This window comes from Erinaceus europaeus, chromosome 2 (genome assembly GCF_950295315.1).
Source record: "Erinaceus europaeus chromosome 2, mEriEur2.1, whole genome shotgun sequence".
In the NCBI taxonomy this organism is placed as follows: Eukaryota; Metazoa; Chordata; class Mammalia; order Eulipotyphla; family Erinaceidae; genus Erinaceus; species Erinaceus europaeus.
The window spans coordinates 174145196-174163850 of record NC_080163.1 but is presented as its reverse complement, the minus strand read 5'-3'; positions in this window follow the sequence as shown (position 1 = coordinate 174163850).

Here is an 18655-nt window from a genome sequence, read left to right as displayed (position 1 = left end):
GTGCAAAAGCTGAAGGTCTGGCCTCAGCTGGGGGCTGTTAAGGACCCTGAAGTTGGCCACAGAGGCTGAGGTCGGCCTCGCAGTCACCACAGTCACCGGTCGGGAATGTCCAGATTTTAGCCCGTGCACTGCTTATAGTTTGTGCTTATAATCTGGCTGTGATGCATGTGTAAGTGGGCCGCAACACAGGACAGAAAGACTGAAAATATAGGGGGCTGTGCAGTCATGCAGCAGGTTAAGCCCATATGGCACGAAGCTCAAGGATCCCGCTGCAGGGACCCGGGTTCGAGCCCCTGGCTCCCCACCTGCAGGGGAGTCGCATCACAGGCAGTTAAGCAGGTCTGCAGGTGTCTTTCTTTCCCCCTCTCTGTCTTCCCCTACTCTCTCAATTTCACTGCCCTATCCAACAACAACAATGACAGCACTGACAACAACAATTATAACAATGATAAACAACAAGGGCAATTCTACAAAAGGGAAATTCTACTTTCAGAATTCTACTTTCTTTTTTCCTCTTTCTTTCTAAGATATTTTATTTATTTTAATGAGAGAGATGCAGAATGATATACACATATAGAACAGAGCACTATTCAGCTCTGTCTGATGATGGTGCTGGGGATTAAGCCTAAGACCTCAGAGTTTCTGGCATGAAAGTATTTTGCAGAAAGTATTTTACTGTCACCCCAGTTTTCTTTTTTTAAAAAGAGATTTCTTTTTATTTTTGGCTAGGGATGTGATTCAGTGGGTAGAGAGCTGACTCTCAAGCATGGGGTCCTGCCCGAGTTTGATCTCAAGCATCACAAAGGCTACAGTGATGCTTTGCTGTATCTCTCTCTCTCTCTCTCTCTCTCTCTCTCTCTCTCTCACACACACACACCCACACACACAAACACACAAGCATTTACAGAATTAAATTCTCTTGTCAGCTTACAACCCAGGAAACATCTTACGCAAGGACCACTTTTAAATGTAAACATCAGAAGAGACAGCAACCCTATCTTGCAGTCTCCCCAGGAAGGAGGGAGCCTACAGCTGTGGGCCCCTTCCCCTAAACTGTCTCAAAGATATGAGAAATTGCCTCCTGTCTCAAAGATATAAGAATGGGCCCATTGCCTTTAGGTAAAGCTCATGAGCAAGCACAGATGACTAAGGACCTCCTTTTAGCCCCAAATTGAACCCCCCTTATTGTTTTGTTCTGTTGAATGTAAAAATTAATCCCCAATTAAGAAATTTAAAAAATGCCCCACCCTCTGTTTTGTCAGCAGAAGTGAGCTCAGGCCTAGTTCTTGCTTTTATTCTTTTTAAACATTTATTTATTAATGAGAGGGATGGGGCAGAGGGAGCCAGAGCATCACTCTCTCACAAGCAATGTTGGAGACTGAGCTTGGGATCTCGCGATTCAGAGCCTAGCACCTTAGCCACTGTGCCATTTCCAGAGCCCCACAGTTCTTTTCTTCTTCTCCTTCTCCTCCTCCTGCTTTAAAGGCTTATTTGTACTTTTTTTTTTTAAGATTTCCTTTTTGGGTTTTGATTTCATTTTTTTTTTGACAGGACAAAGAAAATTGGGGAGGTAGGGCCGGGTCGAGGTGAGTGGGCTGGAGGCACCGGGGTGGGGCGTGAGGGCCAGGCCGCTATGGGCGGCTCAGGCTCAGGCTCCTGGGGCAGGGGCGCCTCGGAGGGGGGACCTGGCTGGGTCGTAGCGGCCCTGCACTCAGCTGTGGGGCCAGGTGTGGTCAGGTGAGAAAAAAAAAAAGAAAATTGGGGAGGTAGTGGGGAGACAGAGAAGGAGAGAGACAGAAGATACCTGCACACCTGCTTCAATGCTCATGCAACTTCCCCTCTGCAGGTGGGGACTGGGGGCTTGAACCTGGGTCCTTGTGAATTGTAACATGTGCTCCACCACCTGGACTTTAAAAATAATTACTCAGTTATTTGACAGATTTAAGGATCAAACTCTGGACTTTACCCAGGCAAGTCCTGTGCTCTATCACTGAGCCACCTCCTTTTCTTGAGGACCAGTTCTTGCATGTACACACTTCTCTCTTACTCTATCTTTAAATACCTTTGAATCAAGTCTTCCTCCTCTGTTTAGTTTTCCAGGACAGGGTTTTATCTCTTTTACTCCCCAATACGTCCCATACTTTCAGATTGGGTGCTTGGTAACTCTGACCAGTTTTGCACCTGGGTGTCATGGGTCAAGGCTTCCTGGCTTTCTGCAGGTGTGGAGGCTAGGAGTTCATTTTTACCTCCTCTGTTCTGACAATATTTCCCTGCTCTTTGAAGGGAGTTCCAAGGTGTGGGAAGCCTATAGGTGGAAAAAATGGCCTCCAGGACTGTTGGATTCATGGTGCAGGCACTGAGCCCAGCAATAACCCCGGAGGAGGGGAAAAAATGTCTTCTCTCTAAAAGAAAGGCAAGGAAACTAGGCTCTGATATATATTTTTTTTCTGATATTTTTTAAATTGTCAAACAATTAAAAAAGTGCTAAGTGCCCTCCAGCGGCAGCTCCTCTCTTACCACTGGGGGAAAAAAATTCCTAAACTGAGCAACCTTAGCCTTGGCCAACAGCCAAATAGCCAACAGGTAATGTGCAAGGTAAAAGGAAATGCATGAATTTGATGTGTTACTCGGTGTTTTTGCGTTTCCTGGTGCAGTTCTTTTTTATTCTCCTTAGAGAATCATTTCCTCCATTCCATAAATATACCAGTGTTTGTAACAGTGTTTCCATTTTATAAATAAATATATTAAAATAATAATATAAATAAATTACAATCAATTCGTTTTTAAAAAAAAAACACTGAAAAACAAGTCTAACATGTCAAGGAAATAATTCACCAAGTACAAGTGGGATTCATCCCTCAGAAATAGGAATGGAACAATATCTGAAAGTCAATAAATAAAATCTATCATACCAGAAAGAGAGAGAGAGGAGAGAGAAGGAAAAGAAAAAAATCACACTGTCATATCAACTAATGGTGAAAAATAATTTGACATGATCCATTAGCCATTTATAATAAAAACACTCAAGAAATTGAGAAAAGAAGGACAATTACTCAACCTAGTAAACACCATTAAGACAAACCCACAGTTAACATCATTCTCAATGGGGAAAACCAAACAAGGATTCCACTACCTCCACTGTTATTCACTACAGTCACTGAGGTCCTAACAACTGCAACCAGACAAGAAAGAGATATCAAATATATGCAAATTAGAAAAATTAAACTAGCACTATTTGCTACTGACTGATAACATATCTGGAGAACCTCAAGACTCTACGGACAAACTACTGAAGTATTTAATAAATTTCATAAAGTAACAGGATATAAAGTCAATACTCATAAGTCTGTGGCATTTCTGTATACAAAAAAGTTAGAAGAGAGTAAAATAAAAGACTCAAGTACATTTACAATCAAAACCTAAAACATAAAATACCTTGGGATGGTCTCACAAAGGAGGTTAAAAAAATAAACCACACAAACACATAAAGGAAAACTATTGGGCACTGTTAAAAGAAATAGAGAATGTCTTTTCACACAAGAATTGAAGAACATTCCTCATCCCTGGATTGGAAGAATAAACAATATTAAATGGTCTTTCTACCAAAACTAATCTACAATTACAATGCAACTCCTATCAAGACTCAGTGACATATTTCAAGAAAATTGAACAACTTGTCTAAAAGTTTTGTATGTAATCATATTTTTCTGAATGCACATTAATATTCCCATATATATATAATATATATAATATATATCCCATAACTCCATACAGGCATTTATCCAAAGTACACTCAAACGTGAAGGGACATAGACACTCTTATGTTCATAGCTGCATTATTCACAATAGTCAAAGAGTGGAAGCAGCCTAAATTCCATCATCAGAAGACTGGCTAAAGAAGTTATGGGATATATATTCAGTGGAATATTACTCGGCAATCAAAAAGATGCTATTGTGTGTTTCAGGACAAAATGGATAGAACTGGAAATGATTTTGTTTCTAGATATAAATAAAGGCATTAAAGACAACTCTCAGATGGTTTCACTCACGTGGAATATAGAGAACTGAAACATATGAACTTGAAAAAACAAAACCGAATTACGCAAAGTTTAAGACTTGTGAGAACTCTAGTGGTCATCTCTGGGTAGTGGAGTGGTTGGGATTCAGGACTCTGGTGCTGGGTGTGATATGGCACTATACACTGGAATGTTACAATCTAATCAAAATTTAAAAACACAAGAATCAGATAAAAATGAAATAAAAAGTGAAGAGGACTGGAGATGTATTCCATCAGGCAGGACAAGAACCTTGCCATGCACGTGGTCCAGATTCAGGTTCTAAAACCATAGTGAGGTACCACAGCACCAGAGCAAGTTTCAGAGAGTGGTCTTTCTTTCTTTCTTTCTTTCCTTTCTCTCTTTCTTTATTCCTTGCTTCCTTTCTCCCTCACTCCCTCTCTCTTCCCTATCTCTCTATTGTTATTGCTATTGTCGATGTTGGTAAAGTCAGAGAGAGATCCAGAGAAGAGGGGGAGACAGAGATGCAAGAGAAAGAAAGACACCTGTAGACCTAATTCACGACCTGTCAAGTGAACCCAGTGCAGGTGAGGAGCCAGGTGCTGGTACCTGGAGCCTTATGCCAGTCCTTGCGCTTCGTCCCTTGTGTACTTAACCCGCTGTGCCACCACCCAGGTCCCTCATTCTTCCTTTCTTTCATCTTTATATGTTGGATAGAAATAGCCAGAAATTGAAAGGGGGAGATACAGAGGGAGAGAGACAGAGAGACACCTGCAGCCCTGCTTCACCACTGGTGAAGCTTTTCCCCCACCCCTGCAGATGGGGCCTGGTGGCTTGACCCCGGGTCCCTGCACATTGTAACATATGAGCCACCATCTGACCTAGCAGTGGTGTTTCAGTCTATCGCTATATGAATAGGCAACGTCAGCCAGAGTGACGAGACACTCTAGACACCTTAGGTCCTCCCCACCCTGCCAAACAAAAGGTGAGGAAGAGGAAACTAAAACTCTTGGAGCAGCAAAACTTCCTGAGATGGGGATGAGGAAAGTTCCCATTCAAACCAGGTGGTGCAGCAAGTTGTGGGAGTTGAGCTGATGAAAAGGACTGTTGAAGAGGTCAGGCAACAGCACCGAGGCCTCCACCAGGAGGAAACAGTGCACAGCAGGAACATGTAAGGAGGCTGAGCAGTCAGTCTTCAAGGCCTAGTTTATCAGATCAAAGCACAAGGAAAACTCAGAAACTTCAAAGATGGTGTCCCAAAGAAGAAGCTGTTGAGTAAAACCCTTGAAGATCACCTGAAACTTAAATAAAAAAACAAAAACAAAACAAAACAGGGCACTGAGTCTATTCTGCAACACAGCCTGTAGTGAACATGGACATCCACATTAAAAGAGGTCTGAACAGCAGAAGCAGCAATAGGTGGGTGAAAAAACTCGCCAGCCAGGGAAGAGACCAGGGGTTGCTCCGTGGATGTCTAGGAGACAAGCAAGAGGACCGAGTTTAACTGAATTTGGAGTTGTTCCTACATGTGATTTGAAAGGGTCACCTGTCCCCTAGTTAATCCACACTTGGGTACATTAAGCATGAGTGTGACAGACACTCTTCCAAGACTTCATGCAAAGTCTCCGTACAGGTCCAGAGGTATGGCGTTCACATGAATCTTCACTGAGACTGGCCGCCCAGCTTGTGAGTGAGTCAACCCTGGGGGCTTTTTGGAAGTTATTTATTGTTCCTCATTATCATTGTCCTTCACCCTTGGTTTTAATCAAGTATCAAAGAAACTAGATTCATTAACACTAGAATGTGTACAATGAGAGGAAATGCTATGTAACTAAAAAGACTACTAATCACATTCTAGAAACAATTTTATTTTTCATTATCTACTGCAATTCACGTCTAGACCATCCCCCAACAGCACTGCTGTTTTATCTGATGTCTGCACACTGCCTTCTATATAGTGTCTACAAGGATATGTGGGCTGACTTGTTACTGTTTCCCTGTTTGCTTTAGATTTAAAGATTCTTTTAACTTCTTTATCTCAACATCATTTTTTTTAGTTTTGTTGTTGTTGTTATTATTGTTTGTTTTTTTGTCACCAGGGTTATTGCTGGGGATTTGTGCCTGCACAAGGAATCCATGATACTTTACATATTAATTTGCTTTTGTTGCTTAAGATGGAGTCTGTAATAAATTTCCAGACCTACAGAATTATGCTACTGCATTATTTTGATAATTGAATACAAAATTCTACCATTTTCAGATTTTATTTTTCCACCAGGGTTATCATTTGGGGCTTGGTGCTTCCACAATGAATCCACTGACCCTAGTGATCATTCATTTTTCCTTCCCTTTTTTTTTTGGTTTTTGTTTCCTTATATTTGACAGGACAGAAAGAAACTGACAGGGGTTGGGGAGAGAGACAGAGACATGCCTGCATCCTGGCTTCACTGCTCATGAAGCTTCTTCCCTGCAGATGGAGGCCAAGGGCTTGAAACTGGGTCCTTGCACATGTCAATATGTGCACTCAACTGGGAGTGCCACTGCCTGAACACAGATGATTCAAGTTTTGAAAGGTTTTTATTAGTGGCTTAATATTGATTTACAAAATTATGAGACAACAGAAGTACAATTCCATTCCTTCTCTGCCCCTTCACTGGGAACTGCAGTGGTTCTCCCAAGGTTAAAGATATGAGTTGACTTATTCCTTCTGTAAATAGTCATCTTCAAGTCACCTTCCCATAACATTTCTCCTCCCTCTGGGAGAATGGACCAGAATTCCTTTTGGGGTGCAGAAGGTAAGAATTCTGCCTTCTGTAACTACTTCTCCTCTAAACATGGGAGTTGGCATGTTGATCCATACACCCAGCCCATTTGTGTCTTTCCTTTGTGTCTTTCCTCAGTTTTTTAAAAAACATATATACATATACATATATATGTATATATATATTAAAAATTTATTATCTTAATTTATTGGACAGAGACATTCAGACATAGAGAGGAAAGGGAAGTTAGAGAGGAAGACAGAGAGACACCTGCAGCCCTCCTTCACATTTTGAAAAGCTTTCCCCCTGAAGCTGGGTGGGGTTAGGAGCCTCAACCTGGGTCCTTCACCATTGTAACATGTGTGCTCAAACAGGTGTACTACCACCCAGCCCCAGATACACTTATTTATATTTCTAACACACACACACACACACACACACACACACACACACACACACACACACACACACCCCAGACTGAACCTGGGTTTTTATGCATCTATGTTTTGTGCTCTGCTTATGAGTTATCTTCCTGGAACTTAACAATTTTTCTTTAAGCTTGTATTTATTGAGTAATGAGAAATTATAGGAGACAGAGCGAGAACCAGACATCACTCTGGTACATGTCCTGCCAGGGATTGAACTTAAGACCTCATGCTTGAGAGTCCAATGCCTTATCCACTGCACCACCTCCCAGTCCACAGAACTTAACATTTTTTAAACCAGTTTCTTATTTGTCTATTTGTCTCTGAAGTACCAGGATCTGTATAATGAATTTTGGAGCGAAGGCCCAGTGATTTCCTTGGGACAAGTTTTTTAAAGTATATTCTTATTCAAAGAGTCTATGTATTTTCTTTTTTTTTACAACTCTTTATTAATATTTTACTTCTTTGTTTAAAAGAGACAAAAAATCAATATGGAAAGAGATATTGAGAGAGAACAGGAGATAGAAATAGAGATAGAGATAGATAGATAGAGATAGATCTCCTTCCCTGCTTCACCACTTGTACAGCTTTTTCCCACAGGTGGAGACTGGAGTCCTGGCCAGGGGTCCTTGCAGATGTCATGTCTGCGCTCAACCAGGGATGCCACTGCCCGGCTCCCAAGCCCATCTGATTTTTCCAGTTTAACAACCATTTGAGAAAAATTTCTCCTGAAAGTGTGCATCAATTTGCAACCAACTCAGCAATGCTGGTAAGAATGTCACTTCCCCAGCCTCACTGACACTGAATAGAATCACTGATTTCGAAAACTAACCTGTGAGTCAAACAGTAATAAATTGTAATTTTGTATAAGGGACAGGCCAGAGCACCATTCACTCCAGGACAGGACATGCTGCAGTGGGTAGGAAGCTAAGTTGTCAGTGCTGTGCTGTGCTCCAACTCAGTAGTGAACCTTCAGATCCTACCAGTATGTTACACATCTGACTGACTAATCCAATGAGCCTTAGAATACAGTTGGCTTTACACTACTGAGAAAATATTAATAAGCCTATGAATGCCTACTTGGCACATGCCAGTCACCAGATTTTTGATGTACCTTTCTAAGTCAGAATCTACAGAAAGTCTAAGAGGTGAGTGCAATCAACTTCAATGTCAGCAAGAGCAGCTCTGCCAATTACATGAACACAATCTGTAATTAGCTAGTGGTCACATTTCTTCAGTGTCTGATTAGTTAAAAACATATCTCTAGCTGCAAATTCAACTGTAAATTCGAATGATAATGATAATAGCTGTATCACAAGATTAAAGTCAGGACCTTACTTACTGATTGGACAGTGGCAATCATAACAAAAGCCATACTTTATTATTTATTTTATTTATTCCCTTTTGTTGCCCTTGTTGTTTTATTTTTGTAGTTATTATTGTTGTTGTTGTTGGATAGGACAGAGAGAAATGGAGAGAGGCGGGGAAGACAGAGAGGAGGAGAGAAAGATAGACACCTGCAGACCTGCTTCACCGCCTGTGAAGCGACTCCCCTGCAGGTGGGGAGCCGGGGTTTGAACTGGGATCCTTATGCCTGTCCTTGTGCTTTGCGCCACCTGCACTTAACCCGCTGCGCTACAGCTCGACTCCCCAAAAACCATACTTTAATTTTAGTTAGAGAGTAAAGGCCACGCCAGGTGGTGGTTCACCAGGTTAATCGCACATAGTACAAAGTACAAGGACCTGTGCTAGGATCCCAGTTCAAGCCCCTGGCTCCCCTCCTGCAGAGGGGTTGTTTCACAAGCAGCAAAGCAGGACTGCAGGTATCCATCTTTGTTGTTGTATCTATCTTTCTCTCCTTCTCTCTATCTCCCCCTCCTCTCTCAATTTTTCTCTGCCCTGCCTAATAAAATAGAAATAATGTCCGCAGGAGCAGTAGATTCATGGTGCAGGCACTGAGCCCCAGAAACAACACTGGAGGAAAAAAAAAAAGAGTAAGAGCCAAATGAAACACAAGTGCAAATAGTATATAAATACAATTATTATTCATCTCCAGGGATGAGTTTTAAATTGAAAATTCATTTTAAATTCAGACATTTTATATTTTTAAATTGAGCACTCATTATAAAAAATAGCATGTAAGCATTACCCATATCCTTGCAAGGAAGACCTTAAAACTAGAAAATAGGGGGCTAGACAGTAGCAGTGCAGTGGGTTAAGCGCACATGGCATGAAACACAAGGACCTGCATAAGGATCCAAAAGTTTGAGCCCTAGCTCCCCACCTCTAGGGGAGTCGCTTCACAGGCAGTGAAGCAGGTCTGCAGGTGTCATACTTTCTCTCCCCCTCTCTGTCTTCCCCTTCTCTCTCGAATCTCTCTGTCCTGTCCAGCAGCAACAACAACAGCAATGGCAACAATAAAAATAAAACAACAATGGCATCAACAAAGGCAGCAAAAATGTGGGGAATCCAGAAGCAGTGGATTCGCAATGCAGGTACCGAGCGCCAGCAATAACCCTGGATATATATATATACATATATATATATGTATATATATGTATATATATGTATATACATATATATATATATATATATATATATATCCAGGGTTATTGAAATAGACAACTTTAGGATGAAATAGACAACTTTAGGATGCAGGAAAGATGAAAGATTTGGAGCAATCCAAAGATGTCCTTGTGGGCAGTGAAAGAAATCTTGTTGTGTAAGCTCTGTAGAAAGAGTGTATCCCATTCATACAGGCACAAGGAAGCCTCTCAAAACCAGACTCACAGTAACACCTGAGGCAGCATTCCTTCTTTAATTATCTGAGTGCTGAAGACAAGGCAGTTCAAGTCAGAAAGCAGGAGATACATAGACTCAGGTTTCCTAAATAACCTGTAGGTGAAATCACTGGGGCTCACGGGGGGGGGGGGATTTTTTAGAAGAGCTGAGTTCTATGGACTGCAAAGACTAGAGAAAACAAAACAGTGGAATAACCTCAGAGGTCAAACTCATGCAGCTGAATTAGAAGATAACTGTATCTGTACTGTTGGATTTAAAATGTCTTCTCTCTGAAAGAAAGGGAAGGATACTAGGGATTGATTTTTTTTATTTAAGAAAGGATTAATTAACAAAATCATAGGGTAGGAGGGGTACAACTCCACACAATTCCCACCACCCAATCTCCATATCCCACCCCCTCCCCTGATAGCTTTCCCATTCTCCATCCCTCTGGGAGCATGGACCCACGGTCATTGTGGGTTTCAGAAGGTAGAATGTCTGGCTTCTATAATTGCTTCCCTGCTGAACATGGGCGTTGACTGGTTAGTCCATACTCCCAGTCGGCCTCTCTCTTTCCCTAGTAGGGTGTGTCTCTGGGGAAGCTGAGCTCCAGGACACATTGGTGGGGTCTTCAATCCAGGGAATCCTGGCCAGCATCCTGATGGCATCTGGAACCTGGTGACTGAAAAGAGTGGCTGAGAAAGCTGTGGTATATATTCACAATGGAATACTATGCAGCTATCAAGAACAATGAACCCACCTTCTCTGACCCATCTTGGACAGAGCTAGAAGGAATTATGTTAAGTGAGCTAAGTCAGAAAGATAAAGATGAGTATGGGATGATCCCACTCATCAACAGAAGTTGAGGAAGAAGATCTGAATGGGAAACTAAAAGCAGGACCTGACCAAATTGTAAGAAGGGCACCAAAGTAAAAACCCAGTGGTGAGGGGTAGACATGCAGCTTCCTGGGCCAGTGGGGGGGTGGCAGTGGGTGGGAGGGATGGGTCACAGTCTTTTGGTGGTGGGAATGGTGTTTATGTACACTCCTAGCAAAATGTAGATATATAAATAACTAGTTAATTAAGATGAGAGGGGGAAAATCAATTGTATGTCTCAAAGTTTTTCAAAACACAAACTGAATCTTTTTAAATATATAGGCTGTGTATTTGATATGCGGACTCTCTCAAAAGCATAGACCAAGTAGATTAGAAGCATCCAATAGCATAGCTATATACAAGATACTGGGTACTGTACAGCAAACCCTAACAAAAGGACTTTTCAAAGTTAACCCAATTACCAAATAATGTGATGATAACATTAACTAATGATTGTCTTTTGAACCCTAAGACAGCAGGAACCTCACATCTCCACTATAGAGCCCCAACTTCCCCCAGTCCTGAAACCCTTAGACAGGGCCCACTTTCCCCTATGCCTCTCCCAATCCATATCAGATTTTTTTTTAATTGTCTAACACTGCCCTCCAGCAGCAGCTCCTCTCTTAGCACTGGGGGGAAAAAGTCCTAAACTGAACAACCTTCTTCTTCGCCAATAGCCAAACAGCCAACAGCCCCAAATTCCACAATTATTTGGTTTTCCATAAGGTACATCTTATAGGTCTATGGATTTTTGTGCATATGTGTATGTAACCTATAAGGCATAAGATAACCCAATCCAATAGCCCCAAATTCCACAATTATTTTGGTTTTTCTTACCATGGAACCATGGAAAATTTACATACAACTTTGTGTGTGTGTGTGTGTGTGTGTGTGTGTGTGTGTGTGTGTGTAAAAGTCATTTTATTAAAATATGTCATCCATTTCACAAATAAGGATGGATTTTTTTTAAAACAAACTTTAGGTCACAAAGGGTTAGAGCATTGGAAAACTGAAAGCTAGCAATGCATAAGCAGCCCCTGGTCTACTGTGTCTTTGGTGCACATGCTTGATCTCAGCAAGATCTACCGACATCTATGGGGCCTCGGGGGGTGGGGAAACTAGCAGATGTGTTCTACTAATGAAAGTTAACAGCTGCTGAATCAGGCAGAATATCCCCAACAAGGAGAGTGGACTGGCAAGAGGATCCCCAGGGAGCAACTGACCATCAATGGAAGCCTACAAGGATAGCAGTTGAAATTCATTGACTCCTGACCCAGCAAACTCTGGAGACTTTCAAGTTTTTCTGGCTGTTTTCTTCTCTTAGTGAATTTGCCCTATAAAGCCATCTCCAGACTGTACACAGTTTAAAGGGACATCATATATTTAGACAAATACAAGGTATAGGTACCTAACTTACCTATAACCTTATCCAGATCAAAATCGACTGGCCCTGTCAGTATCTAAGATACTGTTATTAGCAGACAGCCTTAAACAGCAGAAAGCATAGTGAGGTCAAGTATATTACGGTAAATCCCAACCACTGGAATTTCAAAGAAAAACAAGCTCAACTAAATCAACACTACCTGAGCCACCAGGCCACTACGCGCTGCTGCTGACTTGTTACCGTGAATTGTCTCCACAGACACCAAGTCTGAGATGTCAACCTACCATCTCCTCTTATGGTGAGATCTTTCCTCACACATGAGACCACCTAGCTCCATTTCCACAGCACGTTTTCTAACAAAGTTACAGAGTAGACATAGGCTGGGGCCTAGGATGCTGGGCACAGGTGTACATGTCCCCCTAAGTAAGGGGCAATTACATGCCTCAGACAAGAGTCCTTCATAGTCCTTCCCGATTAGACTCAGACCTCACAAGCCTGGAATTTAGTGGAAGGGCCTAAAGAAGGCATTGCATGTACTTGAGGGTTCTTATTCATTAAATTTTTTGTCCTGCTTCCCATCTTTCTGACTTTCAGTCACCAAGTTCCAGGTGCTACTGTATTACCCTCCTGACTTTCCTGGGCAGACAATCTCACCAACATGACCCAGAATACACCTCTCCAGGACCCTGCCCCACCAGGGAAAGATAAATACAATCTAGGGGTATGGATCAACCTGCCAATATCTATGTCCAGTGGAGAAGCAATTACAGATGCCAGAACTCCCACCTTCTGCACCCCATAATGATCTTTGGTCCAGACTCCCAGAGGGATTTATGGGAGCGGAAGTGAACCAGAGGGCTCTGTACCACTACTCGACAAGGATCCAAACTTTTTGTTACCAGGAAGCTTGTTTTTATAGCCTCAATGAAAGGGAAGTGAATTTGGAAAACACCAGAGGAAGCTTTGCACAGTTTCACTTATCTGAGAGAGAAGGGGGGGGAAGACTCCTGGAAGTAGTAATAGATGCCAGGGGGTGAACTAGAAAGTGGGTAAAGGCAGGACCACTATAAAAATTGGGGACAGGATATATATATATATATATATACACACACACATATACAGATAGATAGATAAGTTATAGAATCAGCCTATATTGGTGACCTTGGTAGAACTTTTCTCTCAGATAAGTGAAACTGTGCATATTTTCCTCTGGTGTTTTGCACATTAGCTTCCCTCTCATTGAAGTTATAAAAACAAGATTCCTGGTGACAAACACTCCCAACATCACCCAGGTGAAATAGAGGAGTCAGGACACTGAATTGTGGTGGTGAGAACTGTCTGGAACTGTACCCCTATTATCTAACATTTTTGTGAATGAATATTAACTCTCTAATAAAAAATTAAAAATACATTTTAAAAGTAAGTAAGAAAGATGAGAACTGTCTGGCAGTTAGTATGTTGAAGTGTTATAAAATGAGGTAAAAGCTAGAATAGAGGTAGGAAAGACCCTTCAGGAACAGCAAGATGGCCGAGCCAGTCAGTTGCCTGCTTTGCCCTGTGCACCACCTGGGCTCAGGCCTGGGCCTCACCACACTGTAGAAGACGGCAGTGCTGAGAGCTTCCCCCTCGCTCTGTCTTTATCAGAGAGAAAAAAAAAACAGCCATGGAGGAGTGAAGCCCTAGGCATGATAAACATAGAGATATTATGGAAGAAAGAGAGAGAGAGAGAGAGAAAGAAAGAAAGAAATAGTGGTACTTCCTTGAGTACCTTTGTATCCACAGGCCAACAACCTAGTTGGTAGAAGCAACAATTTCCTACACAGAGTTCATCCTAATATTTAGTTGTATTGATATCTCTTCAATATAACACATTTAATTGTCATATGAAGTCTGATTTTATAAAATTTTAAATGCATTTATTTCTTCATTTTTGCCGCATGGGTTTTCTATGGAGTTGCTGTCTGTGTGATACATTTAATGCTCCCAGCGGCCAGCTTTCCTTTCATTGTTTTTTACTCATAATTTTTTTATGACAGAGACAGAGAGAAATAGGCTGAGAGAGGGTGAGATAGAAGGTACAGGGAAGGAGAAACAGAGCTCTCACTGCAGGCCTGAGAGTGAGACAGCTTCCACTGGGGAGGACACGGGACGAGGCCTGCCTGCTGCCTGCCTGCTGTGTGTGTCTGTGCATCTGTCTGTGTGTGTCTCACACCCGGGCGGTCACCCACCACAGTGCACAAATTGCCCTTGGTGTGTGCAGAGAGCTCAGTGCAAAGACCAGGCCCCAGGTGGTGACTCAGCTGGAAGACTGCACGTGTTACCACCACAGTGCAGCTGAGTTCAAGTCCCGGGTCCCTACGTGTGTGTGTGTGTGTGTGTGTGTGTGTGTGTGTGTGTGTGTGTGCGCGCGCTTGAGAGAGAGAGAGAGAGAGAGAGGGCTTTATGAGCTGATGAGCAGTGCTGGAAGAGTCTCTCCCCTTTGTCTTCTCTCCTGTCTCCCTGTCTCTGTGTCACCAAAAAAGAAAAATGAAACAATAAAAAAAAGAGAATAATGAAAAAAAAGGTCTCCAGGAAAGGTGGAGTACAGCAGGCAATGAGCCTCAGCAATCACGGTGGTGTGGAAAGAGCAGTAAGAAAAGGCCACTTCACGCTAAACATCTAATGGAATTAAAGGTGTGTTGTGTTCACCTTGTTATTGCCTACCATGTGCTGTCTATATTTTTTTAATTGATTGATTCATTTTTTAAAATTTATTTATTCATTTTCTTTTGTTGCCCTTGCTGTTTTATTGTTGTAGTTATTATTGTTGTTGTCATCATTGTTGGATAGGACAGAGAGAAATGGAGAGAGGAGGGGAAGACAGAGAGGGAGAGAGAAAGATAGACACCTGCAGATCTGCTTCACCGCCTGTGAAATGACTCCCCTGCAGGTTGGGAGCCAGGGTCTCGAACCGGGATTCTTAAACCGGTCCTTGTACTTTGCACCACCTGTGCTTAACCCGCTGTGCTACAGCCCAACTCCCGATTGACTCATTTTTTTAATTTTACAAAATTGCCTGTCAACAGGGCTTTGAATTCACACCATTCCCACCACCAGAGTTCTGACACCTCAGTCTCCCCACTGCGAGCCACCCCAGTTCCCCTAAGGTTGTAGACATGGACCAACCTCCGTCTCTACAGCCTTTTTTTTCATTATCTTACAGGGGGCTTCATGGTTCACAGTTCATTCACTGACACACAGGCACAATCCCACCTGCCCTCCCTGTAACCTATGGAGATTCCCGGGTCCCTGGTCCTCAAAAAGCAGAGGAGAAGCTCCTGTAAGCTCCAAGGGGAGGCAGTGACATGGCCTTGTGGCTGAGGTTTCGGGACCCCACCACCAAGCACATATGCACTCAGCTACCCTGCTACTCTGCTACCCTGGAGGGCAGCAGCTCCTGCAGGACCTAGGGTGCAGTGGCCCAACCCCAGGTCCCTGCACATCCTTTCAGGGCAGCAGTGCAAGAGCAGGAGGCCGAGGCTCAGTGAGAGCAGGGACAGAGTCTCCCTGGATATGCCACAGGGGTGAGGAGGAGGGGGGGCTGTGAGTCTCAGCAGGAGCAGGAAGGGGACAGAGCAGGGCCCAGCAAGGCCACTTCACTCAGGTGGCCTCGACTCTGTCCTCCTGGTCAAGGTCACAGGGAAGACTGAGGGGCTGCAGCAGCTAAAGCAAATCTCCCTGGACCTTTTAGAGGTGGTGTTCCAATCAGTCACTGGGAGATGGAAGCAGATGAAAAAAACCAGGGGCACCTGACCGTGCTTTACCCATTTCCCAGCAGCACGGGGGAAATCCATGAGGTGTGCTTCAATTGCTCTTGTTCTTAATATTTTTCTTTAGGACACAAAACATCTGTCTCATATTTCATGAGTTGAGTGAGGAAAGCACTGTTCAAGCATCACATCATATTTTCTTTCAAATAGTTTATGAGATCCTAAGGAAAAGGTAAGAAAGAAAGGGAAGTCTTGTTGTTGTGGCAGTCTGGTGTCGGGCTGCACGGCAGAGAAGAGAGTGGACGTCCAGAGCAAAGGGGTACACAAATCTTTATTATAGGAAGGGGGGGTTTGGTTCCGACCACATGGAGTCAGCCAGCAATGGCCATCCCCACTACCTGAACACGGGGGGAGAGCAGGGGGCAAGATCTCAGAGAGGGAGAGCTGAGAGCCCAGAGGGGGGGGTGAGGGGGCTTTTTATTGGGCGACAACCAGGGGTGACGTGTGGGGCCAGGATTGGTTGAAGGGGGCACTGCTAGGATTACGCGGGGTGTAGTAAAACCTGGGGGTGGAGACTGCATCAGAATAACTCCTCAGCAACATCTCCTCCTATCCCTTTATATCTAAATGGACACAGTAAAGAAAAATGGAATGGAGCAGGCTTGTTTTAGAGGAATGCCGTGCTCAGGTGGGAAGATGTAGGACTTTCTGTGGAGGAGGGAAGGCTTAAATGGTTGTGAACCTTGTGAGATTTATGCGTCCTCCTGTGCTCAACCCCTCTTTAGAGAGAGAGACTTATCTGGAGAGACTCATCTCATAGGTTTAAGCGCAGCCTGCTCAACCATCTCTTCACAATATTTCTACATCTTTTCTATCTTTCTATCTAGTAATAGCATAAGATGTACAAAGTCTGTAAAAGACTATCATGGAGCAGAAACCTTTTGGGCATAAGCCTGAATGATATAACAATACAGGAAGGGACAAGTAGGGGAGTAGTAAAAGCCAGTGTGGTGTGAAGGGAAGGATTGGTGTGTAAAGGAACATTCCCTGCTTGGGGTGGGGGAAGGGCAAGGGTACATAAAGAGGGGGAGGCGGGAGGGCATGACCCACCAAACAGAGGGGCTATTTGGCATTGTATAGTCCTCAAGGCAACAGCCTGTAAAGTCTATGAATTACTCAGGATCAGTCTATGAAAAACCAGTAGCATGAAGGGAAATAAGCTACTTCGAAATTGTGTAAAATGTATATAGGGTATGTCAGAAAGTCCGATACAAGTCTCAGTCCGAAGTAGATGGCTAGGGGAAGAATTGGCAGGGGATGCGACGGTGCATGAGGGAGGTCAGCCGCTGGAATTGAGGGAGGTCAGCCGCTGGAATGTTGCTTTTCCGTAGATAGCCAGCTGGAACCGCCAACACGTGACAGGCAGGTCAGAAGCAGGAACGGCAACCAGGCATGAAGAAAGTTCTGTCCTTGGAGTCTGTGTATCAGGTTCTTCAGATCGCGTTGAGTGACATCTAGGGTTTCGGGGGGTGTGCCACGGTAGTCCTGCCATCTAGTGGGTGATGTCAGGGTGTGCAGGGGTTCAGATGGTTTTTCCGGGATTCCTGTGAAAGAAACACAAACAATCTCTTCTCATGGTTAATTTGAACTTGTAACAAGTTATAGGTTTGTTATAGTTGATACCTCGATGATTATAATTGGTTTAAAATCTCTCTGATTTTATTTAAAGGTCATCTAATGTGACCTCCTGTAGCAGCCTCTACTGCAGGATCTTGAGACCAATTTTAGCTAAAATATGTATTTTAAACAGACTCAAATTGCTTAGAGAGTTAACGCATATTTGTGACAATGATTTTAACGTTTACAGTGCCAGATTGATGCCAGATATGCTGTGAATTAATTTCCACAAGATAGCTTTCAGGGCACCTTTGGGGGCCCTTCAAAGGTGTCCTGTATATAAAATTTATATAGTTTAGTTTTGGGAATGAATAGTCATGTTGAACATTTAGACTTTTACCTAAATAGTAAGTTACCTTAACAAATTAATTTTTACCTTGTCTGGTAAAAGTGTAGCTGTAGGGTTACACTTTTGACCGTTAAGTTAGTGTTACCAAACTTGAGACATACCTATAAACATTTAGTTATAACACACTGGAGGAAAAAGAACTTTTGTTATAAAAACACATTATTTAAAAACAAATTTATATCTGTCATTTGTCACACAGTTTAAGACTAAACACTTACATATATACCAAAACTATATATAAAAATCAAAAGAGGGAGAAAGAAAAAAATTTTTGGAATGTTTCTGGATGTCTCCAGAAACTTTGGCTGCGTCCAGCATTTTTATATAAAGCCAATTATCTTTTAGAGTACTCCGAGCAGATGGGTCATGCAAAAAAAAAGATTTTTTTTTCCATTCAACACACTCACTCACAAAAACAACTGGCCAGTTATAACATAAGACATACAGGGAAAGGGTAGGAGAGAGGTCTCTGTGAGCCAGATTTTGTAGGTTCTGCCATGTCGTATTACGGGTCCTGGGATGTATCCTGCATCTGGTCCTCTTGTAGTATTTCTTGTTCTTCAGGAATAACAGCGCCATCCTGCGGGTATTGTTGGACATGGAGGGCAGGAACCCAGACAGGTTTAGAGAAATTTT